Here is a 7500-nt window from a genome sequence, read left to right as displayed (position 1 = left end):
GTCTTTTTTTAAATTGTGGTTGTTGTCTTGTTTTGATTTGAAGTTGTTGTTTTGTGGGTTTTTTCCCCTCTATGACTCGACTGTAATATGATTCTTTCTATACAAACTGGCAAAGCGAGTTTATGAATAATTAAATAGACAAGCCATGGCTTCTTCATCATAAAAACAAACAATGGAAACAACACTTTTATACTGTCTCCTGGCTGCACATTATACGAAAAAGAACATTAAAGCGAAACGTTTGATTGATGGTTGTTTGTTTTTTTTAATTTTTAATTTGTTTTGTTTTGTTTTCGTTTTTTTGTTCTTACTTTTTGTATTTATTTTTGTGTGTGTTTGTGCGTTTAATTGTAGATTTGTGTTGTAACCACAGTTTGGGGAAAACTTTAGGTTTTAAAAAAAGTTAACGTTCCTTTTAGCCCGATACTTTTGAGCGGTTACGCTAAAGAATTAGCCTTGAATTAACGAAAACATCTCTTTCCTTGTGAAGAATAATATTAAACTATTATCAATGTACAGTTTCATTTGGTGGATAGAAGCTGTCTAGAATAACATGTGTCATGTAAAACAGATTGATGTAGCTGATTTTTGTTGAAATATTGTGAGCTGGAATTGAGTCCAAAAAAAATAATAATTGCTCTATTAATAGCACGCGGTTCAATAAAATGCTCACCAGTTCGTAAAAGGAGCTTGTCTTATGTATAGATGATAGAAGTGGAAAAGTCACTCAAGCCTTGTGTTATTATATTTGCCATCGCGATTGTAGGGATTTCACTAAATGGTATTAACTAGACTTTTAAAGTCATGGTTACTACACATAGTTTTGTGTGTTCGTCCGTTATACTTCCGGATGGCAATGTTGTGAACTTCTTCGCCAAGTGTATAATATCTATAGATAGTATGAAGTTGACACCACTCAGGTATTTATTCTTGCTTTTTGCTATACGCGTTTATGAGTAATTCTCACTAAACTATATTACCCAGACTATAAACGTATAAGGTTACACATAGTTTTTGTGTTGGTCCTTATACTTCCGGATGGCAATGTTGTCATCTTCTTAGCCAAGCCATACTATCTATAGATAGTATGCGCTTGACTAAGAGTCATAACATTGCCATCCGGAAGTTAACGGACCACACTAAACTATATGTACCCATGAACTTTATAGTCAGGTTAATACACATAGTGAGAATCATGTCATAAACGCGGATGGCAAAATAATACAAGCTTCTTGGTGACGTCAACTGCATACTATCTATAGACAGTGTGCGCTTGACTAAGAAGCTCACAACAGTGCCATCCGGAAGTACAACGGACCAACACATAAAACTATGTATAACCTTGAACGTTTATATTCTGGTTAATAGAGTTTAGTGAAAATTACTCATAAACGCGGATGGCAAAAAAAATAATAACAAAGAACTGATTGACGTCAACTGCATACTATCTATAGCGGTCCAGTCTTTGCATCTTAATATTACCCAATCGGTATTAACCAGTAGATTTTGACCTATCAAAACATTGAATTTGTGGCACACTTTCACCTATAGATAGTATGCAGATGACGTCACTCATGCCTTTGTTATTGTTTTTGCCATCCGCGTTTGTGAGTTGTTCTCACTAAACTGTCTTAACCAGACTATAAAAGTTCCTGGTTACACAGAGTTTGTGTGTTGGTCCTTTATACTTCCGGATGGCAATGTTGTGAACTCCTTGGCCAAGCGCATTCTATCTATAAACAATAAAGTGAATAATGAATTCGACCTTTCTCTGATCACTGTTATTGTTTTTATACCGCCAAATGAGTGATTAGTTATCACACGATTTTCTCGATCATATTATAAACGTTTTAGTTTACATATCGATTTCTGTATTGGTTTTATTTATCAAGCTGTCGGACGGTTGTGTATTTTACTTAGACACATACCATCGATAGTCGAACCTGTGTAGTTTGCTATGTTTACCAATCAATATCAATGTTTACATTATGACGACTGTCCGAGAGGCGTGGTTATCTAAGTGTCTATTGCTTTGAGCAAGTCGCTTCGCCTTAACTTATTTTGCGGCGATACACTGCGGCTAAGTAATTGGTTATTCCAAGCTTACCACACAAATATAAAACAACAACAACGAATCAAAATATCCAATTAAAATACAAACACTCATTATAGCGTGATTATTTTTTAATGACTCAAAGTATTGATTGACTGTCACAAGCTTTACTATCGTACAGCTCTTTGGTTGTGTAAAGGAGGTTCGAATCTTGAAAAAAAGCAAAATTTTCAATTATACTATATCAAGTATCAAGAATATGCCAAAATAGATACTTAGATTTTTCTTCATCATAATGTTAAATTTTGTTTCATTCAATAATTAATTTTTCATGTACCTATTCGTCATTCTGCTTTGTCTGTCACTGTTAAATAAACAACTTCTCAGAACGATTTTTAATCTCTAGCGGCTTTTGTTTTTGTTTTTGTTCAATTTTTATAGCTCACACTGCCTAAACGGAGGGAAAATGGCATATCAGTGGAATTTATTCAAGCGGTTAGCAAGTGGCTTGTTGCAAACTATCTGTCTGTCATACTCGCAATCTCATTTGGGACAATACAACTTCCAAAAAAAAAAAAAAAAGATAAAGAAAAGAAAAGAAAAAAAAAAGAAAGATTGAAATAAAGACAAGAAAAAAAAATAAAGTGAAGAAAAGAAAAGAAAACAAAACAAAAATACAAATTAAAAACCAAAAGACTTATTCTCTTCACCGCCTTATAATTCATTGAACCGTCATGGATCATCATTGGCTGATAGTTATTGACATCATGCACACTTCAATAAATTGGCAAATCACAGTTGTCTTATAGGGAATGATATTAGCGGAAGAGTAGCGCCCCTTGATTGGACGTCACCCATAGTCTGTGACGTCACCGCGGAAAATTATTAGAGAGAGAACGTCATTTGGTTGTGCGCATGCGTTCTCGCTCCTCGGCGGACCAACCATCAAGGGGACGCTATTCTTCCGCTAATCTCATTCCCTATTTTGGCCCAAATAATGTGCGCAAGTTTGTACACATCGGGCCAAACATGTTGATAATATCTCTAAAAATGCTAACACCATCAATGCTCTCATAAGAAGGAACGTAGGCAATTGTTCGGGGGGGGGGGGGGAGAGAGAGAGAGAGAGAGAGAGAGAGAGAGAGAGAGAGAGAGATAAAAGAAACCTGTGCCAAAACGCTAATTTGACCCATTGTTGAGTATACCTTGGTAGTTTGGGACCCTGTGAAAGAAAGAAATATGAAAGAAAAAAAATGAAATGGTGCAGCGGAAGGTAGCTCGCATTGTCACTCGTGATTACAGAACATCCACAAGCGTAACTGGCATTGTTAAAAGCTTCAGGACTATGCGTGGTCTTGTGGTATGACACTCGCATTCGGATCGGAAGGTCCAGGGTTCGAGCTTCGCGCTCGCCACACAGTTGAGTCCTCGGAGAAGGCTCTTTACTCACATTCTCTCACCGTACTCAGGTGTAAAATGAGTACCTGGTCGTTAGCAGCGTTGTCTGTGTCTGAAAATTGTAATATCGCCTAACAGGCGTCATGTCCCGTCCTACATGTTAAATGTTGCTGTTGGCCGGGACCCCTTGTAAAGCACATTTAGTGGATATTGCGCTATATAAAGCTCAATTTTAATTTATCTTTTTTAACACTCAAGGAAAGAAGAAAAAGGGCTGGAGTAACACTGTTTTTTTCAGATGCTCAAAGGTCTGTGAGAAGTCAAAACTAACAAACTCCAACCAAGACCAACAATTTCAGAAACAAAAGACCACGACCAAACGATACCTAACACTAAGTTTGTAATTACAAAGTCATATGTGCTATCCTTCATCCCATCAACAATTCGCCTTTGGAATAACCTCACAGAAGACGCGGTTGAAGCACATGATTTTGGTTCATTTTTAAGACGACAATATAAATCTATCTAGATAATATGTCATGTTAAGTATTGCTTGTGTAAAACTTTCGAAATACAACAAAGGTGGACTGCAAGTAAATGAAGGAGAAGAAGATGTTGTGTGTATTTAATTTAAACGCATACCATCAATACACAAATGCCATGTTTACCGACTTAACATTGACATCCATATAACACGCTTCAACAGTCATGACGTCACTTCCCTAGTAATGACGCATGGTAACTTAGTAACTGGCTCTACACTATCGGAACAATGGCGGACGCCCTTATGAAATACTTCTCCGACGAGCATAATAGTGTATCCAGAGGAGAAAAACATAAAAAATCTGATCATGTTTTGACTTTTATACATTCTGATCACATGACATGAAAAGTTCTAGCCAGCATGAAGAATAAAAAATACCGATTGAATTTGTTTAGAACCACGCTGCTCGCCGTTGCTGGGCGGCGTGACACCAGACTATTGAATCCAATTCACCTTTTCATATTTTAGTCTTCGGCGTAACCTTTAACATTAATGTATAGCCTAATTGATAGAATTTAGTGAGAATTAATCAGCCATCGGGCTGTATAGATTGTATGCGCATGGCTAAGAAGCTCATAACATTGCCATCCGGAAGTATAACGGACCAACACACAAAACTGTGTTTATCCATGAACGTTTATAGTCGTTGGATGACGTATCACCCAGTTCAGTGCAGCATTGTATCTCATAAACGTGGATGAAACAACATAAAAAGACTTGAGTGACTCATTTTGTGATTAGTCTATAAAACTCATGCAAGATGTGATTGGCCAGCCTTCATTATTTTTAAAAAGTTTATGAGCATTACTCATAAACGTGGATGGCAAAAAACAATAAGAAAGACCTGAGTGACGTCATCTTCGAACTATCTATAGATAGAATGCGCTTGGCCAAGGAGTTCACAACATTGCCATCCGGAAGTATAACGGACCAACACACAAACTCTGTGTAACAATGAACTTTTATAGTCTGGTTAATCCAGTTTAGTGAGAACAACTCACAAACGCGGATGGCAAAAACAATAGCAAAGGCCTGAGTGACGTCATCTGCATACTATCTATAAAAACAATAGCAAAGAGCTGAGTGACGCCAGCTTCATTAAATAAAAAGATTTATTGAAGACTGTTATGGTAGCCGCTCGTTTTTTCCATGATAACCAATAGAATGAACGCAATATATAGATAGTATGCAGGTGACGTCACTCAGGCCTTTGTTATTGTTTTTGCCATCCGCGTTTGTGAGTTGTTCTCACTAAACTGTATTATCCAGACTATAAAAGTTCATGGTTACACAGAGTTTGTGTGTTGGTCCGTTATTCTCCCGGATGGCAATGTTTTGAACTCCTTGGCCAAGCGCATTCTATATATAGTTCGAAGGTGACGCACTCAGGTCTTTGTTCTTGCTTTTTTTTTTTTTTTTTTTTTTGCCATCCACGTTGAGTAATTCTCAATAAAGTGTATTAACCTGGCAACAAACGATCATTGTTACACACAGTTTTGTGTTGGTCCGTTATACTTCCGGATGGCAATGTTGTGAGCTCCTTAGCCAAGCGCATATTACCTATTGATTCAGCTCTTTGATAATTTTTTAAAGGAACTTTATGAGGTTTCTCCATAAACCAATAGATAAATCGACTTTATGGTCGAATGACACACCGTTTTGCCATTATTTTTGCCATCCCGGAGAATTCAATAAAGGAAACCTGAACAAACATATTGTTAACATTTTAGTTGTCTTATATCGATGGAATGTGTGCCCTTAGCCAAGGATATTACCTATGATTGCCATCCGGAATTATAACGCCAACACCAATCTGTGTAATCCATAATTAATGTTGTATAAATCACTTTAATGCAAGCAACACCTTTGCACAACATTGCCGATGGAAAATAACAATAAACAAAACTAGTGACCTTAAACGTTTTTATAGCCTGGTAGAACAGTTTAGTGAGAATTACTCATAAACGCGGATGGCAGAAAATAATAACTAAGACCCGAGTGACGTCAACTTCATTATTTCTATACCACTTAATGTATGTGCACGCTATTGTTTAACAATGACACACCTACCAGTGATACCACTTCACTACGATCAATGAGTATATAATTGCTACAACCGAGTTGTGTGCAAAGCGTGTCAATGTCGGTGTGTCTTTATTAATATGTAGTGGGGTCAGTGGATTAAATCAAGTGACCAATGCATTGTGAATTCTAAATGGACATACATTTACCACGAGAAATCCTCCTGCTTCATGAATGAAGGATAATATTAGGACTTCAGGTAAACTGCTATGTTGTTAATGTTGATTCTATGGGTTTAATTTTCCTGCTCGTTTAGCTTCTTGGAATTAAAACGCTTTCGAAGTAATCAGTTTTGCTTCAATCATACCACCACTCTAAACTATAATGTGTAACCTTAAAACTTGATTGATGCTGTGCGTTTAGCCAAAATACTCATAACATCCGCCAGCCGGATATAACGTACCAACACACAAAAGAATGTGTCACCATAAACTTTCATAGTCTGATTGATAGAATTATATATCTATTAACTACTCATAAAATGGCTGGCTAAAAACAATAACACAGAGCTGGGTGACGTCAGTTTCGTTTCTTCTATAGTCTGATTGATAGATATAAGTAGGAACTTATCACTGGCCGTCTGAAAACGAAACAAAAAAGAGCTGAATGACGTCGATTTCATTCATTCTATCCGTTCGATTTTGTTCCAACTTGTCTTGCTGTTTTCAACATGAGTTGTAATGGCAATACTTGACTTATTACTCGTAATGCAAAGGATTAGGATTACCCAACCGCCCCCCCCCCCCAACACACACAGACACACACACAAACACACACATACACCTGCGACTAATTGTCAGAAAATGTTCAAATCTTAGACCCTTGTAGACGTGAGCATGTCGAGTATTTAATGTCGTAAAGTTTCCTCGCCAAGCCAAGGCAGCATGGCAGCAGTTTCTAATGGGCATGATCTGTATTAACTTTCCATGTGCTCGAGGTCATGGGTCACATTGCAAAATGTGCTCAAAATAACCCATTTTGTGAAAAGTTTTCACAACTTTTGAAATATCAAACATCACGATTGGTCATGTGATTCAGTTTGACACATGTGTATGTTTATAACATTTGCAAACAAAGAAGCGTGTTTACATTTGATTAGAAATATCCAATCGTTGGACAGCAACAAATCATGTGATTGATGACCTGGTTGGACGAAAACATGAATATAGATCGCTCCCAGTGTGTGCTCACACCTTGGAATAATAATATTTTTATTCCAAGGCTCACACTACTATGTTATGACGATCTATCCAGAACGCAAACTCATCTCCGCAATCGTTAACCGTCGCAAACGCATCCGAAAGCACCGTTCAACTAGACACATTCCGCGGTTTCGGGGTCTTGATGACAACGCCAAACCAAGCCGATATCAAATTAGGCGCCCACTAGATATTATATGCATAAAAGTTTTAAAAAACTATTA

General features: G+C 37.2%; 2 protein-coding genes across 3 annotated transcripts in view; both read left to right on the top strand.

The window, feature by feature from the left end:
- LOC144980094 (uncharacterized) overlaps nt 1-7500 on the top strand; it is a 344852-nt gene that overhangs the window by 166173 nt on the left and 171179 nt on the right. The window lies entirely within an intron of this gene.
- LOC144980089 (lysosomal thioesterase PPT2-like) overlaps nt 6071-7500 on the top strand; it is a 36872-nt gene continuing 35442 nt past the window's right edge. Inside the window, exon 1 of the mRNA XM_078927585.1 lies at nt 6071-6276. The gene's annotated coding sequence lies outside the window, so the exon portion shown is untranslated. The remainder of the gene's footprint in view (nt 6277-7500) is intronic.

The sequence above is a fragment of the Berghia stephanieae genome, chromosome 9 (genome assembly GCF_034508935.2).
Source record: "Berghia stephanieae isolate SIO BIC M18660-M18661 chromosome 9, UCSD_Bste_1.3, whole genome shotgun sequence".
NCBI lineage: Eukaryota > Metazoa > Mollusca > Gastropoda > Nudibranchia > Aeolidiidae > Berghia > Berghia stephanieae.
Note: the sequence above shows the minus strand (reverse complement) of the source record. Positions and strands in the feature narration are given on the sequence as shown.